Genomic DNA, 19,356 nt, shown 5'->3' on the forward strand with positions numbered 1-19,356 from the left:
TAGCCAGAGGGGCAAAGGTATCTTTGGCTGTCCAGCAGCAAAAACCCGGCAATACAAATTTCATACCAGATGCTGCCTAAAATAAATAGAACTAAAGCAGCAGCAACGTTGTTGTGGAATGGGATGGGCCCCTGACCGAAAGTTTGGTTCGGGGATCAAGATGGTGCAGTACACACACCAAGACTATATTAAAGGTTTTATTACTCACATAATGAAGTTTTCTGGGGGAAAGAAGGGTAAGCTCCCAAGTTCTTGCAAAATTGGCTTGAGAGAACAGGGAAAGGAAATCGGAAATGGGATGTTATTTTATTGTGCTTAGAGAGTGGGCGTGGGGTGGGGGTTCCTGCTTCAGCTGGCTGAGTCTTATATGGTTTGAATTTGCCGCAGGTGCTAAAGGAGGGGACACTCGGGCTTTGTCGGATTGGTTAGATGTAGGGCAGAAGGGGAGGGGGTGTGGTGGGGCTTGAAATCTGTCAGCAATCAAACATCAAAAATGAAGTCCGACTATTAAAATTCACCTCTGATGTTTAACTGATGACTGAAACGTGCCCTGTTTCATTTCATTGAATTCGAATTTCAGTAAATCATTCTGGTACTTTATGAGACCTGTACCCTAAGGCCTGTGAGGGAGGTGAAATTTCCATTGAATGACTTCTTTAGGAGCCCAGCATCGTATATAATTAAAAGTGAAATGAGCACCTTGTTGTTGTTGTTGTTTTCAGGTGCCATCGAGTCGGTTCTGACTCACAGCGACCCCGTGTACCACAGAACAAAACCCTGCCTGGTCCTATTCCATCCTCACAATCATTATGCCTGAGCCCATTGTTGCAGCCACTGTGTCAATCCACCTCGTTGAGGGTCTTCCTCTTTTCTGCTGACCCTGTACTTTACCAAGCATGATGTCCTTCTCCAGGGACTGATCCCGCCTGACAACATGTCCAAAGTATGTAAGACGCAGTCTCACCGTCTTTGCTTCTAAGGAGCAGTCTGGTTGTACTTCTTCCAAGACAGATTTGTTCGTTCTTTTGGCAGTCCGTGGTTATTCAATATTCTTTGGCAACACCGCAATTCAAAGGCGTCAAATTCTTTTTCGGCCTTCCTTATTCGTTGTCCAGCTTTCACATGCATATCGTACGCACGTGATGAGTACTTTGGTCACTCTCAATAATACGTGGAACTCTGAAGAAGATAAGGAGCTCCTGGTTGGGTCTCGTGTTGTGGATATAGTATGTGCAGAGACACGTATGATCTCGATTTATGCTTTCAGCATCTCTGAAGCAAGAAGTTCCCAGAGTTGTTTACCCAAAAGATGGCAGCCTTGGATAAGGACTTCATGAGGCTGTCATTGGCCAGATCTGATGGCAGTAGCTCAGGAGTCTGTAAAAATGTGTGGATTTGGCAGATTGTTGGCCAGGGCAACCAGTGCTAAGCTAACTGCCAAAGATTGGTTCAGATATAGAAACCGATGATGGCGCACACACACACCAAGAGGGTACTAACAGGGTTATTATTCACCTCTGGGACTTTCTGGGGAGAGCAGGGCATGCTCCCCAAAATGATCTAAAAATGGCTTGATAGAGCAGAGAGGTGAGATGGGTTTTGGGTGTTTATTGTGTTTAGGTGACGGGGTTAGGGTGAGGGCTCCTGCGTGGACTGGCTGGCTTGTCTTGGGTGTCCGGCGTGCACTAAAGAAGGTACTACTCAGGCTCACTTCTCAGCCTGTGCGGCAGAAGGAGAAGGGGGAGTGATGGGGCTCAAACCTGTCAGCAGTCAAACCTCAAAAATGGAGTCAGACACTTTACTACAGATATTACCTTGGCAAACTCGGGGGGAGAAGCGATTATGACCCCCGACTTGATGGATGAGGAAATGAAGCTTAGAGACATCAGTCAACACAAATGGCTCACGTTCTCCTAGCCTGTGTCAGTGGTGGGAGTTGCACACGCGGTTACCTTATGCCAATGCTGTGTTAACACGGGCCAAGTCATGTGGGAAAGATTTGATCTATTGACAAGTTGATTTCCACAGCAAGGAAGGAGACTGTCCTTAATACATTTGAATTCCTGTCAATTGATGACGAATGCCATGCCGGGTATTTGCAATATACAATTAATTACCCTTTAAATCTCGGGCTATTGCAGCTAGTATTTTCACCCTTATTCCAACTGGGCATGAGGATCACCTTTACATCAGTGCCTCTTACTGCATTAATAAAAATGCATTTCTTTCTGGATGCACACACCTCCCTGTCACCAGCAGCACTGTAGACAGAGACCGAAGTTCAGTGTGTTTGTAGGACATGAGATCTTGTGGTCTGTTAACCTCCTTGCCTGAACACCATCAGTATTAGCAGCAACAGGCCTTCAGGCTATCTTCCCAGACTGGAACCTGTTGAGTCGCAAACAGAACTCGAAATCTCCAGTCCCAGTAAGAGCTGGGATTGATCCACGCATGGCTACGAGGGTAGCTGCCTTAGCTCTCTGAGAACACGGCACATGCTGAGTTATCCCAGCTGACGTTCTCAACAGCAGATGCTGGGAGGACTTTCCGGGACACAAACAGAATGTCTTCTTCGTGAACAGATATAGTTGCATAGCCAAGAACCTGACCATCAGCCATGGTCTTTGGAGACCAGCTTGAGGCTCAGAGCCCTGCCCCTTCTGATACTGTGAGACCATGAGATTTGCCTTACCCCAAGACCTCATGTTTGGAAATGGGAGAGAGAGAGGAGGAGGGCAGCAGCTCTACTGGTGAGGTGAATTTTGAATGAACTGAGTATGCATCCAGCTGAGCCTGCTTAAGTCAGAAGGAATTGGCTGAAATGACTACACGATAAACGCTTAAGATCACTCAAGCACCCCCTGCACGCCAGCCCCTGTTCTGGGGGATTTAGTAGTATCGTCCATTTAATCCTCACAGACCTCCAAGTGGGAAAGTGCTGTTGTTATACCCACTTTACAAAAGGGAGAACCCGAGGATCAGAGAGGTGAAGGGACGTGCCCAACGTCCCACAGAGCTGGGGTTGGAAAGCAAACAGCCTGTTTCTTGAGCCTGTGCTGCTCACCACTTCTCTTTGCAGCTTCGTTTTGCTATGGGGAAATGGCAATCCCTCACCCAACCATTACCCAGAGGGGCTGGGGTTTATCAGTTCGATTCATTCGTGATGGCAGATAAAGATGCTCCATCATGTTTATCTGTATGTTTTGCCTCCCAGACCACTGTGGTTACTCTGAGCAGCCACAGTTTCTGCTGGGGTAGCAATTGGTCTGGGCAAGGAAGGAGAGGGAGAAATTCGGCCAATTTTGCTGACTCTTGGAAGAGAGAACAAGGAAGGAGAGGAAAAATGCTTTCTCCTTCCCCCAATTTTGTTCCCTAAGTCCCAGCACATGATTGCGTAAGCACCCAGAGGAGTCATGATGACTCACAATGGCCTTCAGAACCTTGTGACCACACCTGATGTCAAGCTCCAAACACTGGCCACTACCACCTGGGATGCTTCTGATTCAGGACTGAATAAGGTGAGAGGGAGGGGCCGGAAAAGGGGGCGGATGTTACCCACGGATGGGTGCCATCTGCATATCTGTTCCCTGGGCAGTCCTTGGGCTAGGAGCTCTTCCTCGGCTTGTGAAAAACCTCTGACTAAAACTCCTCCTGTGGGAGGGGTTACCAGAATTTACTGACAGTGGTTATTGCATTTCGATAGGTTCACTGGGCAATGGCCAGCGATTTTGACCTCAAGATCCAATCACCCAGCAAGAGTTTCAAGGGAACTCAGTCCCAGGTAGGATTCTCTACTCTTTCTCCATCTCTGGATCCAGCCCTGGCCTTGGTTCTGAAATTTATAAGCCACGACGCACATCATAACTGCTTAATCGTAGAGATTTTGGCTGTGAGTAGTTGTACTTCTCATGTCATGTTACCTTCTAAATCTTTGATATAGTACAGCTGTATTTTTAACGTTGCCGTGTGATCCATTTGGGTATTTTCCAGAGATAGGACATGGATTTTTACAGCATGTCAGAAGGATAACAGTGACGGCAAGGCTTTGTATTTGTTTAAAGTGCTTTTTTTCTGAGGGACTGCAATGACTTATGATGAGATTTGACATGCCCCCACACTGGCTGCCCCACTCAGTCTCACATGACAAGTGAAGACATTGAGGCACAAGTTGAGGCCTGTAAGAGGAACCCAGGCCATCATGAGTGGCCAAGAAGGCTCAGACACCCAGGCTTCCTCCTTCCCCATATATAACCACATAAAGACACTCTGATACTGTGTTCAGTGTCCCAACAAATTGCAGAAGGGTGAGAATCATTCACTTGCCTTCTAGGAGGACCAAGAGGAGGTGGCACCTTGAAGGCGTGAGAGGCTGGGGCTGTGAAGCCAGACTAACTGCGTTCACATCTTGGCTTTGCCACATACTAGCTGTGTGACCTTGAGCCATTTACATGACCTTCCTGTGCCTCCTTGTCCTGCCCTGGAAAAGATGGAATGAGAGTGGTACCCACCTCCTAGTGCTGTTATGAGGTTACGTGAACTACCATGTATAAAGCCCTTAGACAAGTGCCTGGCAGGCAGACGGACCTGAGCAGAGGTCTGGTCGTGCTGCTGCTGTCATGTTATCATTACTTGTGAAACAGAGAGGCCAACGGGAGCCCAAGAGACTAGAGAATGGCTGTCATCACCTTTTCTTCTCTCCCTGCTGGAGGAGAACTTGTTAAAGTCGCAGAGAAGGGAAAGAATCTTCTCTGGCTGAGTCTGCTCTCTTATCTTGGAGTCCATTTCAGGTGCATTCTTGCCTGCTCTGTATGTTTGGTTGTTTGTTTTCAGGCTTTGGTGCCTTTCCTCAGACCACACTCCTTTCTTGTGCTCCAGTGTTTTCCCCTTGGAGGAAATGGGCTGCTAAAGTGAGTCTGGGGCAACCTGCATTGGGTTTGTGCCTCTCTGTGTGTCAGATCTATGCTTCCGAGGAATATCGTCTTATTTAAAGAGCTTTTCTAGAATGTCTTGCATGTATTACATGCTTCTTGTAGAAAATGCAAGGAAAAATCATGCTTATAGAAATTAAACTGTTGTCCCGCTCCCATCTCCTTTCCTCTACCCCTCCATCCTACACCCCTACCCCAGAAGAGCTGCCACTAACAGCTTGTTATAAATTTTTCCAGACCTCATTCTCTGCATTTACTTTTATCCATATAGATGGCTCTGAGGGAAAACACAAATGGGATGAAAAATACATACAGTTTTGCAATTTTCTTTCTTCAGTTACCATTTCTTAGAGATCCTTTTTATGTCAGTACATAGAGGACACCTTCATCTTTTCAATAGTGGTATTTTATTTCACATTATTGCTAGGCCATAATTTATTAACATAAAACCAAAACCAAACCTGTTGCCATCCAGTCGATTCCAACTTCTAGTGACCCTATAGGACAGAATAGAACTGCCCCATAGGATTCCCAAAGAGTGGCTAGTTGATTTGAACTGGAAGAGAATATCCATGGGAGTAGCCATAAGAGTGAGCTTGCCCCACAAAGATATGGAGACCTACACTATAGATTTAGTAATTGAAATGGGCATTGAAAATATGTTAGTGAGGAATAGAGATTTTAGGCACAGATCCTTGTATATGACAGGATCCAAGAAATGATAATCTTGGCATTTCACATCAGATGACTCCCCCAAGCAGAATCTTAGCACTACTGCTGGTAACAAGTGTGTGCTGGTTAGGGGAGAGAGGGTAGGGAGGTGGCAGTGGGGAAGAGGCCCACAGATCCACTTGATTATTTGGGTTCCATCTTCTTTTTCAGGCTTTCTGTTCTGAGCTGTCTTCCTAAAGCCATCTGTAGAGTCAACCATTCATGGATAAAAGATGCTCTGAGGTCAGTCCCAGCACGCCCACACCAAGCATCAAGAGGAAGGCAGATGAATACTTAAAACCCAACCTGGGCCCCCAAAACATGCTGAACTTTTTACTTGGTAGACAACTGGGGAGACACAGTAACGATGTGAAACTGACAAAGTGGCTGTGGATGCTGACACGAGCAACACCAGGGTGGAGGTGGCCTTTACCAAAAAATCATGTGACTTACCTGCTTATGCCTGTCCAGAGATATGAAAAATCCAAAAAAAAAAAAAAAAAAGGATTAGAACAACAAACTCCTCTCCTGTTTGAGCCATTAAAACAGAAGCTGTTTCAGTCCTTCCCATTTGATATGTTTTTGTTGACACAGCCTTCTGGGGTTACACTGAACAGGGAATTATATTCATTATACACATTCTATGTAGGAGCTTTCAGACACAGGAGATGATGGGATCACACCACATATCGGATTATTTCCAACATTACTCAGAAAAATAATGTGAGGGAATACTTACATAGTACTTATTCATTCAGGGACCCAAGACTCATCTCTCCCTAGCCATTTTGGAGACACACCCAATTGTATTAAACTCTAAACTCTAATTGCTTACCCTGGTGAAAAGTCATTGATTGTTTAAGAGCAGACTATGAGCTGGATGGAGGGTTTAGGATATCTTGTTATACACACGCCAGTGACAGCATCATCCAGAAATTACAGCGTTGTGTCTTTGTCAGTTCTATTTAATTTTGAGAAATGAAATCACATCATGTCCGCAGAGCCTTCTAAAGATAATTATTCTGCTTATTATACTCAAAGAAGTACAATCCCCAGATCGCTATTTTTTTTTCCGTTGGTTGATTGGTTGGTTTGTTTTGTTATATGAAATAAAATTTCTCATGCCACAGGTGTTTGAACAAGAGAATTCATTTGACCAGAGTCAAGTCAGCCCATCAGTCAACAAGTCTTTTTAGATGGATCCCACCAAAAAAGCTCCTCAAAGGAATGTGCAGGGGAAATCAGATACTCACTCTGAGAAATCTGAACAAGGAATTATGAAGAAAACTTGGCATTCAGAAGTGAGAACTAAAGGTGAAGGACCGTGTATTTAAGAAAGCATCATGCTAACTAAGGGTATCCAGAAAGTGAGCATCACAGCCCTTCCCCTCACCCCAAGGTCTTTGCTGTGGTAGCTCACTTGCCTAACCAGGTATTAGACAAGTTTCCCGGTGACCAGGCTCTGCACCATCCATCAGAGGCAAATACTTGAGACTTACTTTCTGAACAACGTTCCTACCTAGATTAATGTTTAAATATGTTCTGAAGCTCTGAAACCTGAGCTGGACCTGACAATCAGTGAAGTACAGGGTTGAATACCCAGACTGGGCTCAAAAAGTCCGAGATGCCCATCCCAGCTCTGTTAACTGGATATTTCCATGAACTTAGAAAACTGATTTTACCTCATTTTTGTCATTTTTAAGATGCAGATTGTGAGAATACCAATTTCTTATTGTAAGGACATATTAAAGTAATGAATGCAAAGCCCTTAACACCTAAGGATATGTTGATATAATAGCTAGTGGATGATGGTAAGGAGTAGCAGTGGGTATCTCCCAAACTTGTATATGTGCGTGTTTGGTAAATTCTAGAACCCAATACTACTTTGGAATTGGTTAGAACCAATACAAACCTGAGTCACTCTGATGGCAAGCTGTCTTAGTCATCTAGTGCTGCTATAACAGAAATACCACAAGTGGATGGCTTTAACAAGGTGAAATTTATTCTCTCACAGCCTGGTAGGTCAGAAGTCCAAATTCAGGGCATCAGCTCCAGGGGAAGTCTTTCTCTCTCTGTCGGCTCTAGAGGAGGGTCCTTCTCATAGACCTTCGCCTGAACTAGGAGTTTCTCTATGCGGGAACCCCGGGTCCAAAGGACGCACTCTGCTCCTGGCACTACTTTCTAGGTGCTATGAGGTCCCCCACTCTCTACTTCCTTCCGTTTCTTTTCATCTCTTGTAAGATAAAAGGTGGTGCAGGCCACACCCCAGGGAAACTCCCTTTACATTGGATCAGGGATGTGACCTGAGCATGGGTGTCACTTCCCACCCTAATCCTCTTTAACCACAAGCAGAGATTATGATTTATAACAAACACATAGGAAGATCACAAAATGGAGGACAACCACACAATACTGGGAATCATGGCCTAACCAAGTTGACAGGTATTTTGGGGGACACAATTCAATCCATGACACAAGCCCAGGCCAGTTCCTGAGTGAGAAGTAAGTTCCAGGTGCTCCTCCAAGAGAACAGTCATTATTCTACGCAGAGTTGGAAGTATCTTGAATTTCCTCACCTTTGCTGTCTGAGAATCTACATCGATTGTGGCCCTGGATTCCATAGTTGGGCTGGGGGTAGGGGCTTAACATCACTTGAATTTTATTGTAAATTGTGTTATTTGGGCTTACTTCTCTTCAAAGGAGGTCTTTGGTATTCATCATATTCTTAAATATGGTATCTTCCACAATTGACAAAAGGTTGAGAAAGAGAAAAACAGCCCCTGACATCCAGGAGCTTGCCTGATACTATCAGGTAGGCCTTGGTGTTTCTTTGAGCTGGCCTGGCACTAACGCCTAGGCAAATGTTTTTCCAAGGGACTACAGTGCTCTGTTAAACATAAACCATGTCAGAGAACATCAACATCAGATAAGGCCACTCCGTGACCATGATGGATGGATCAAGACAAAAACAAGATCACTCCATAATCAGATCAAAACACAGACAAAACAGGAACATTGGCTAAGATACAAAAATGTTCCCTATGGAAAACAGTATGGCACTTCCTCAAAAAGCTAGAAATACAAACACCATATGATCCAGCAAACCCACTCCTAGGTATACACCCTACAGAAATAAGAGCCGTGACACGAATAGACGTATACACACCCATGTTCATTGCAGCATTATTCACAATAGCAAAAAGGTGGAAGAACCTAAGTGCATGTCAATAGATGAATGGATAACGAACTGTGGTACATACACACAATGGAACGCCATGCAACGATAAAGAATAATGATGAATCCATGAAACATCTCACAGCATGGATGAATCTGGAGGGCATTATGCTGAGTGAAATAAGTCAACCACAAAAAGAGAAATATTGTATAAGACTTCTATTATGAAGTAATAACAAAAGGTTTACACCCACGGGGGGGGGGAATAAAACCTCTTTGATGGTTACCAGGGATGGGAGGGGGAGGGAGGGAAAATTACGAAGAGATAGTAGACACGGGTTAATATTGGTGAAGGGAAAGGTAGTATACAATATGGGAAAAGTCAGAACATCACCAAAGCAAGAGAGGACACTGAGAGGAACGCGGGAATAAAGGACGAAAACTGTAGTAACTACTATAGCATAGACGATCTTGCAAAAATAGTATTAACAAACAAGAACCTATGAGTGGATAGATAGATAGATATGCCAAGAGGTGAGGGAGGGTGTAAGGGAGGACACCCACGGGCAGATACAGGTTTAGTGGTGGAAATTTCTAAACACATGACTGTAGGTGCTCCTCATTTATTAATATAGACAATAGAGCACACAAGTAGCACAGTCAGGGATACCTCTTAGACATAACGAAACACCTTGTGGAATGAAGTTCCCAGGCTCAAAGGCAAAGAGCCATAGACATCTACGTCAATTGGCACGACATAGTTCTTAAAGACAATGTTTTACATCGTACTTTGGTGAGTAGCGTGTAGGGTCTTAAAAGCTTGTAAGCAGCCGTCTAAGATACAGCTACTTGTTTCTTCTAGTCCGGAGGAAAGGAAAGTGAAAAAGACTGAAGACTCAAGGGAGCATTTAGTCCAAAGGACTAATGGATCACATGAACCACAGCCTCCACAACCCTGAGGCAAGAAGAAATAGATGGTGCCTGGCTACCAATACCAACCGCTCTGACTGGGATTACAGCAAGGGGGTCCTGGACAGAGCAGGAGGACAATATAGAACGAAAGATGAAATTCACAAAAGACCAGAATAACTGATCTGACAGAGATAGAGACTGGAGGAACCCCTGAAACTATAGCCCCTGGACACCCTTCCAACTCTGAACTGAAGCTACTCCTGAAGTTCACCTTTCAGCCAAAGATTAGGCAGGCCTATAAAACAAACGGAAGGCCTGGTGGCGTAGTGGTTAAGTGCTACGACTGCTAATCAGGAGGTTGGCAGTTTGAAGCCACCAGGGTGCTCCTCATTTATTAATATAGACAATAGAGCACACAAGTAGCACAGTCAGGGATACTTCTTAGACATAACGAAACACCTTGTGGAATGAAGTTCCCAGGCTCGAAGGCAAAGAGCCATAGACATCTACGTCAATTGGCACGACATAGTTCTTAAAGACAATGTTTTACATCGTACTTTGGTGAGTAGCGTGTAGGGTCTTAAAAGCTTGTAAGCAGCCATCTAAGATACAGCTACTTGTTTCTTCTAGTCCGGAGGAAAGGAAAGTGAAAAAGACTGAAGACTCAAGGGAGCATTTAGTCCAAAGGACTAATGGATCTCATGAACCACAGCCTCCACAACCCTGAAGCAAGAAGAAATAGATGGTGCCTGGCTACCAATACCAACCGCTCTGACTGGGATTACAGCAAGGGGGTCCTGGACAGAGCAGGAGAAAAATATAGAACGAAAGATGAAATTCACAAAAGACCAGAATAACTGATCTGACAGAGATAGAGACTGGAGGAACCCCTGAAACTATAGCCCCTGGACACCCTTCCAACTCTGAACTGAAGCTACTCCTGAAATTCACCTTTCAGCCAAAGATTAGGTGGGCCTATAAAACAAACGGAAGCCCTGGTGGCGTAGTGGTTAAGTGCTACGACTGCTAATCAGGAGGTGGGCAGTTTGAATCCACCAGGCGATCCTTGAAAACACTAGGGAGCGGCTCTACTCTGTCCTATAGGTTTGGTATGAGTCAGAATCGACTCCAGGGCCAACGAGTTTGGAGAGAGTTTTTTTGGTATAAAATAAACAATAATGTACATGAGGAATGTGCTTCTTAGATCAATCAAGTATACAAGACCAAATGGGCAGCGCCTGCCCCAAAACAAAGACGACAGAGTGTGAAGGGACAGGAAAACTGGACGAATGGAACCGGGTAACCTGGGGTGGAAAGGGACAGGGGGAGAGTGTTGACATAATGCAGGGATTGCAACCAATGTCACGAAACAATTTATGTATAAATTTTTTAATAAGAAACTAATTTGCTCTGTAAACTTTCACCGAACGCACACACAATGTTTGAAACATTCTCTATCCTGGCTAATGTGAGTGAATGCTGCTTTCGTTACCAATTACAACTTTAGCCTCCTTCTAGTCTTCATCCCTTGTGAATAAGATTTACTAAGACACCTAACCATAAAATTACCCCTGCTTCTTGACAGCAGCCAATATAGATCAAAGGCCCGCTTCCTTAAACCCACCCCAAATTCACCTAGCGGAAGCCCAAATTCTCTAAGTCTTTCCCAACACCCTCTTTCTGAGAATCCCTGCATTTCCCCCATGGATCTGGCTGCATCGAGATAATAAACTCAATTTATTCAACTACAGATGTATTTCTGATGGTCTTTGATTGAGAGCACTGACAAAATTAAGAGTAACTGCTCTAGGCCCTTGAAGAACCATTTGCTTCCTCCCTAGAGGCTTCTTCACCCTGCATCACCCCTCCACCCTCATGCAGAATGTTCAACCCCTAATTTTGAACCTGTTTCCCAGGTCGACTTTGTTCTTTTGGCATCAACTTTGCTCCCTCGGGAACTTTATTGCTGTCTCAATGAGAGGAATGATATGCAAAACTTATTTAACCTGTGGAAAAACTCCAGCTAGGCACTATTGACTCTTTCACTACGCCCAATCTCTGTTACTTTCATCTGTTTTCAGAGTTATTTACTGTTTCTTGCCTAAAGGATAACGTGATCTCAGAAAGAAAGAAAGCTCCTTCCTTAACATCCCTGGCCCTGAAGCACTCCTACCTTTCAGAGAACAAAGTGACTCATACAGAATGAAGTATTTGAATGTATCTCTGAGAATAGAGGGAAAAGTGGTACCTGAGCAAACAGCCTAGGATCCCAGTCACCCTTCTTAACATATATCTGAGGAAGATCAGGCAGTTTCACCCATAACAGAATCACTATGTGGTGAAGTTTGGTCCAGTTCCATCAATGGACAGACATTAGGGAGAGAGCAATTGGGAGTATTTTTTTTTAAGCAAGGTGTATGTAAGTTTTTGTATGAGAGACTGACTTGATTTGTAAACTTTCACTTAAAGCACAATAAAAAAAATCTAAGCACTGGAGTCAATAAAAGGGTTAAATAAAGACATTGATTTCCTTCAGAGTTAGTCAAACCTAAGAATCCTGACTGAATATTCAGTGTATGTAACTACTACATTCTTTTTATTCAACAAAAAAATGATTCGGCTCCTACTAGGACCCATGTACTGATCTCGACACTGGAGAATTAGCAGCAAATTGTTGTTGTTAGGTGCCATTGAGTCAGTTCTGAGTCATAGCGACCCTATGTACAACAAAATGAAACACTGCCCGGTCCTGTGCCATCCTCACAATCACTGTTATGCTTGAGCTCACTGTAGCAGCCACTGTATCAAACCATCTCATTGAGGGTCTTCCTCTTTTTCCTTGACCCTTTACTTTACCAAGCATGATGTCCTTCTCCAGGGACTGATCCCTCCTGATAACATGTCCAAAGTACATGAGAGGTAGCCTTGCCAGCCTTGCTTCTAAGGAGCATTCTGGTTGTATTTGTTCCAAGACAGATTTGTTCATTCTTCTGGCAGTCCATGGTATATTCAATATTCTTTGCCAACACCATAATTCAAAGGTGCCAATTCTTCTTTGGTTTTCCTTATTCATTGTCCAGCTTTCACATGCATATGAGGCAACTAAAAACACCATGGCTTGGATCAGGCACACCTTAGTCTTCAAGGTGACATCTTTGCTTTTCAATATTTTCAAGAGGTCTTTTGTAGCAGATTTGCCCAATGCAATGTGTCTTTTGATTTCTTGACTGCTGCTTCCATGGCTGTTGATTGTGGATCCAAGTAAAATGAAATCCTCGACAACTTCAATCTTTTCTCCGTTTATCATGATGTTGCTCATTAGTCCAGTTGTGAGGATTTTGGTTTTCTTCATGTTGAGGTGTGATCCATAGTGAAGGCTGTGGTGTTTGATCTTCATCAGTAAGTGCTTCAAGTCCTCTCCACTTTCAGCAAGCAAGGTTGTGTCATCTGCATAAAGCAGGTTTTTTATTAGTCTTCCACCAATCCTGATGCTCTGTTTTTCTTCATATAGTACAGCTTCTCAGATTATTTGCTAAGCATATGGATTCAATAAGTATGGTGAAAGGATACAACCCTGGTGCACATCTTAGCTGACATTAAACCACACGGTATCCTCTTGTTCTCTTCTTGATCTATGCACAGGTTCCTCATGAGCCCAATTAAGTCTCCCATTCTCCACAATGTTATCCATAATTGATTATGATCCACACAATTGAATGCCTTTGCATAATCAGTAAAACACAGGTAAACATCTTTCTGGTATTCTCTGCTTTCAGCCAGGATCCATCTGAAATCAGCAATGATATCCCTTGTTTCATGTCTTCTGACTCTGACTTGAATTTCTGGCAGTTCCCTGTCAATGTACTGCTTCAACTGCTTTTGAATGATGTTCAGAAAAAAACTTTACTTGTGTGATATTAATGACATTGTTCAATAATTTCTACATTCTGCTGGATCACCTTTCTTTGGAATAGGCATAAATATGGATCTCTTCCAGTTGGTTGGCCAGATATCTGTCTTCCAAATTTCTTGGCATAGATGAGTGAGCACTCCCAGTTCTGCATCCGTTTGTTGAAACATCTCAGTTGGTATTCCGTCAGTTCCTAGAGCCTTGTTTTTTGCCAATACCTTCGTTGCAGCTTGGAATTCTTTCAGTACCATCAATTCTTGATCATATGCTACCTCCTGAGATGGTTGAACGTGGACCAATTCTATTTGGCAAAGTGACTCTGTGTATTTCTTCCATCTGCTTTTGATGCTTCCTGAGCCATTCAGTATTTTGCCCATAAAATCCTTCAGTATTGCAACTCGAGGTTTGTATAGGTATGTATATTTGTGAGTATGTGCAGATGTATGGCCCTGTACATCTGAGTCTGTCAGTGACTGTGGCAGCTTGTGTGTTCCTGTGGTGCTGGAAGCTATGCCATGGGTATTCAAATAGCAACAGGGTCACCTTTGGTGGACAGGTTTCTGCTGAGCTTCCAGGCTAAGACAGACTAGAAAGAAGAACCCAGCAGTCTACTTCTGAAAAGAGTTAGCCAGTGAAAACATTATGAATAGCAGCGGAACATTGTCTGATATAGTGCCGGAAGATGAGCGCCTCAGGTTGGAGGAACTCAAAAGAAGACTAGGGAAGTGATATCTCCTCAAAGTAGAGTCGACCTTAATGATGTGGATGGAGTCAAGCTTTCAGGACCTTCATGAAGATGGTACAATGCCCTGTTTACTGCTGGAAGCAGAGTCATCAACATTTTTAAGACTAGCCAGACTTGAGAACCAATTTAGAAAACTCATCCTTACAATTTTGTTTCTCTAGAATTACTCTCGGTACCAAATGTCTTAGGCTGGGTTCTCTAGAGCAGCAAAACAAGTAAAGTGTATAAATACATATCTGAAAAAAAAAAAGACTAAACTCATTGCCGTCGAGTCAATTGTGACTCATAACATCCCTACAGGAGAGAGTAGAACTGCATCTCAGGGTTTCCAAGGAGCACCTGATGGAGTCTAACTGCCAACCTTTTGGTTAGCAGCCATAGCACTTAACCACTACACCACGAGGGTTTCCAAATCTATACCTATATACATAGAAAGAGATCTATATCAAATAAATGGCTCATGCAATTTTAAAGGCTGGGATGTACTAAGTCCGTGGACCAGGACAGAGCCTTCTCCCAATTCCCGTAGCCACAGGGGCTGGTGAACCCATTATCGGCAAGTCGGAGAGCAGAGCTCTTGCTCACAGGCTGTGAATATACATGAATCCCAAGATCGGCAGATTAGCTGATAGCTCAAGCCCCAAGAACGGGAGTCAGAAGAACAAGAGGCAGCTGTAGGATCCAGAGCGAGCTAAAAGCCAGAACATCTGCTTATATTCAAATGCAGGCCACACCACCAAGGAAACTTCCCTTTAACGGATTGGATACTCATAGCAGATCCCATCATGTGAGTGAACACATATAAACACTGTGAATCATGGCCCAGCCAAGTCGACACACAATCTTATCCATCACAAAGGGCATCCAAATTTGTAAGGAAGATGTAAAAGTATCCCTATTTGCAGATGAGATGATCTTATATACAGAAAACCCCAAAGAATCTACAAGAGAACTACTGGAACTAATAGAAGATTTCAGCAAAGTATCAGGATACAAGCTAAATATACAAAAATCAGTTGGATTCCTCTATACCAACAAAGAGAACTTCAAAAAGGAAATCACCAAATCAATACCATTTACAATAGCCCCCAAGAAGATAAAATACTTAGGAATAAACATAACCAGAGAAGTAAAAGACAAAGAAAAGTACAAGACACTACTGCAAGATATCAAAAAAGACCTACACAAGTGGAAAAAAGTACCACGCTCATGGATAGGAAGACTCAACATTGTGAAAATGTCAATTCTACCCAAAGCGATCTAGAGATACAATATAATCCTGCTCCAAATTCGACGACATTTTTTAACGAGCTGGAGAAACAAATCACCAACTTCGTATGGAAAGGGACGAGACCCCAGGTAAGCAAAGCATTACTGAAGAAGAATAAAGTGGAAGGCCTCACATTACCTGATTCTAGAACCTATTATACTGCCATGGTATTCAAAACAGCCTGGTACTGGTAGAACAATAGATACGTAGACCAATGGGACAGAATTGAGAATCCATAAGTAAATTCATCCACCTATGACCAGCTGACATTTGACAAAGGCCCAAAGTCTGTTAAATGGGGAAAAGACAGTCTCTTGAACAAGTGGTGCTGGCATAACTAGATATCCATCTGTCTGTCAGGTACTGTGGCAGCTTGTGTGTTGCTGTGATGCTGGAAGCTTTGCCACCCATATTCAAATACTAGCAGGGTCACCTATGGCGGACAGGTTTACGCTGAGCTTCCAGGCCAAGACAGGTTAGGAAGAAGGACCCAGCGGTCTACTTCTGAAAAGAATTAGTCATTGAAAAACCTTATGAATAGCATCGGAACATTGTCTGATATAGTGCTGGAGGATGAGCCCCTCAGGTTGGAAGGCACTAAAGAAGTGACTGGGGGAGAGCTGCCTCTCCAATTAGAGTTGAGCTTAATGAGGTGGATGGAGTCAAGCTTCCGGGACCTTCATGTGCTGATGCGGCACGACCCGGCATTTCTCGAGATAAAAGAACTGAAGAAAAAATTCAAGCCTCGAGTTGCAATACTGAAGGATTCTGCGGGGATAATATTAAATGACACAGGAAGCCTCAAAAACAGATGGAAGGAATACACACAGTCACTATACTAAAAAGAATTGGTAGGCATTCAACCATTTCAGGAGGTAGGATATGATCAGGAAGTGATAGTACTGAAGGAAGAAGTGCAAGCTGCACTGAAGGCATTGGTGCAAAACAAGCTCCGAGAATTGACAGAATACTAATTGAGATGTTTCAACAATCGTCTATAGCGCTGCACATACTCACTTGTCTATGCCAAGAGATTTGGAAGACAGCTATCTGGTCAACTGACTGGAAGCGATCCATATTTACACCTATTCCCAAGAAAGGTGGTCCAACCGAATGTGGAAATTATCGAACAATATCACAGGCAAGCCAAATTTTGCTGATGATCATTCAAAAGTGGCTGCAGCAGTATAGCGACAGGGAACTGCCAGAAATTCAAGCCATATTTAGAAGAGAACATGGACCCAGGGATGTCATTGGGGATTTCAGATGGATCCTGGCTGAAACAGAGAATACCAGAAAGATGTTTACCTCTGTTTTATTGACTATGCTGAGGCATTTGACTGTGTGGCTCATAACAAATTACGGATAACGTTACGGAGAATGGGAATTCCAGAACAATTAATTGTGCTCCTGAGGAATCTGTACATCGATTAAGAGGCAATCATTTGAACAGAACAAGGGTATACTGCATGGTTTAAAGTCAGGAAAGGTGTGTGCCAGGGTTTCATTCTTTCACCATACCTATTTAATCTTTATGCTGAACAAATAATACGAGAAGCTGGACTATATGAAGAAGAATGGGGCATCAGGATAGGAAGAAGACTCATTAACAACCTGTGTTATGCAGATGACACGACCTTACTTGCTGAAAGTGAAGAGAACTTGAAGCACTTACTGATGAAGATCAAAGACCACAGCCTTCAGTATGGATTACACCTCAACATAAAGATTACAAAAATTCTCACAACTGGACCAATAAACAACATCAGGATGAATGGAAAAAAGATGGAGGTTGGCAAGGATTTCATTTTACTTGGATTCACAATCAACAGCCATGGAAGAAGCAGTTAAGAACTCAAAAGACTATCGCATTGGGCAAATCAGCTGCAAAAGACCTCTTTCATGTGTTGAAAAGCAAATATGTCACCTTGAGAACTAAGGTGCTTCTGACCCAAGACATAGTGTTTCCAATCGCCTCATATGCATGTGAAAGCTGGACAATGAATAAGGAAGACCGAAGAAGAATTGGTGCCTTTGAATTGTGGGATTGATAAAGAATACTGAATATACCACGGACTGCCAAAAGAATGAAAAAAATCTGTCTTGGAAGAAGTACAACTAGAATGCTCCTTAGAAGCAAGGATGGCGAGGCTACTTCTCACATACTTGAGCATATTATCAGTGGGGATCATTCCCTGGAGAAGGACATGGTGTTTGATAAAGTAGAGGGGTCACGGAAAAAGACGATGACCCTCAATGAGATGGAGTGACACAGTGGCTGCAACAATGGGCTCAAGCATAGCAACAATTGCAAGAGTGGCGTGTGACTGGGCAGTGTTTCATTCTGTTGTGCATAGCGTCGCTATGAGGCTTGTATGGTATATATATTTATGAGTATATACAGATGTATGCACATATATTCATATATATAATAAAGCACATATGGGGCACAGTTATGGGTACATCTTAGACATAACCAAACACTTTCAGAATTGGATTTCTGGGTTTGAAGAATTGGGATCATAGTGCCATGGAACATCTCAGTCAGTTGTCATAATATAGTTCATAAAGTTATGTTCTACATCCCAGTTTGGTGAGTAGTATCTGGGGTCATGAAAGATTGCGAACAGCCATCTAAGATACAACTATTGGTCTCTACTTGTGTGGAGCAAAATAGAAACAAGGAAACCAAAGACTCAAAGAAGAAACTAGTCTACAGGACAAATAGTCTGTAAGAACCATGGCCTCATCTACCCTGAGACCGCTCATCTACCTTGAGGCCAGGAGAACTAGAAGGTGCCTGGCTACCTTTACTGGCTGTTCCAATCAGTGCCACAATCGATGGACCCTGATAGAATGGGAGAAAAATGTGGAACAGAACTTCAACTGCCTAAATGAAGACCTACTGGACCGGTTGAGACTGGAGAACTCGCCGAGACTATTATCCTGATCAGGATACTCTTCAAACTTTGAACCAGAACTAATCCCTGAGGTCACATCTGTAAGTACTCTGCTCTTTAAAAAAAAAAAAAAATCACCGAAATGGTCAATGATTACCTTAAAACAAAGATGAGCATGTGAGGGGGCAGGGAAACTAGATTCATGGAAATGGAGCAACCAGCATGGAAATAATGAGAATGTTCAAGCATTGTGATGAATGTAATGAATGTCACTGAATAATTGGTGTAGAAATTGTTGAATGGAAACCTAAACTTTTGTGTAAACCTTCCCTGAAAACACGATAAAATATTATTAAAAAAAAAAAAGGTGTGTCCTAGGAGAAGCGCCTCCACTCTAGTTCCTTTCCTCCCAGCACCCACTGCTGCATTGCCTTCTGTCCAGCAGTTCCAAGCAACAAGGCCTGAATGTTAGCACAAACCTATGGGCCTTGCAAACACTAGATGTCTCTCTTCCTCCTGATCCGTCAACACTGAAGCATATAGAATGGCAACCCATTTGTTATGGAACAGCCCGTGGAAAACTGGCTTATTCAGTTCACCTCAAGCTGGTATTTAAGAAATATAATTTGTGAGCTATTAAGAGTTGTGTGAGGAAAAAAAGTGTTTTTCACCCAAGTAAATTGGGATCAATGTGTTAGATAAAGTTACTTTACTGGAGGACTTCTCAGAGCGTTTATGTGTAAATGTGCAATATGAAACCAAGGGGATCAAGGCAGAGGGTTATAGTAAGTCTGTAGTGTTTTCC

At 43.2% G+C, this 19,356-nt stretch overlaps 2 protein-coding genes across 3 annotated transcripts in view; both read left to right on the forward strand.

Moving 5' to 3' along the window:
- Nucleotides 1-19,356, forward strand: part of LOC126069069 (zinc finger protein 75A-like) — a 217,041-nt gene that overhangs the window by 72,904 nt on the left and 124,781 nt on the right. The window lies entirely within an intron of this gene.
- Nucleotides 1-19,356, forward strand: part of LOC126069551 (zinc finger protein 449-like) — a 190,314-nt gene that overhangs the window by 12,571 nt on the left and 158,387 nt on the right. The window lies entirely within an intron of this gene.

The sequence above is a fragment of the Elephas maximus genome, chromosome X (genome assembly GCF_024166365.1).
Source record: "Elephas maximus indicus isolate mEleMax1 chromosome X, mEleMax1 primary haplotype, whole genome shotgun sequence".
Lineage (NCBI taxonomy): Eukaryota > Metazoa > Chordata > Mammalia > Proboscidea > Elephantidae > Elephas > Elephas maximus.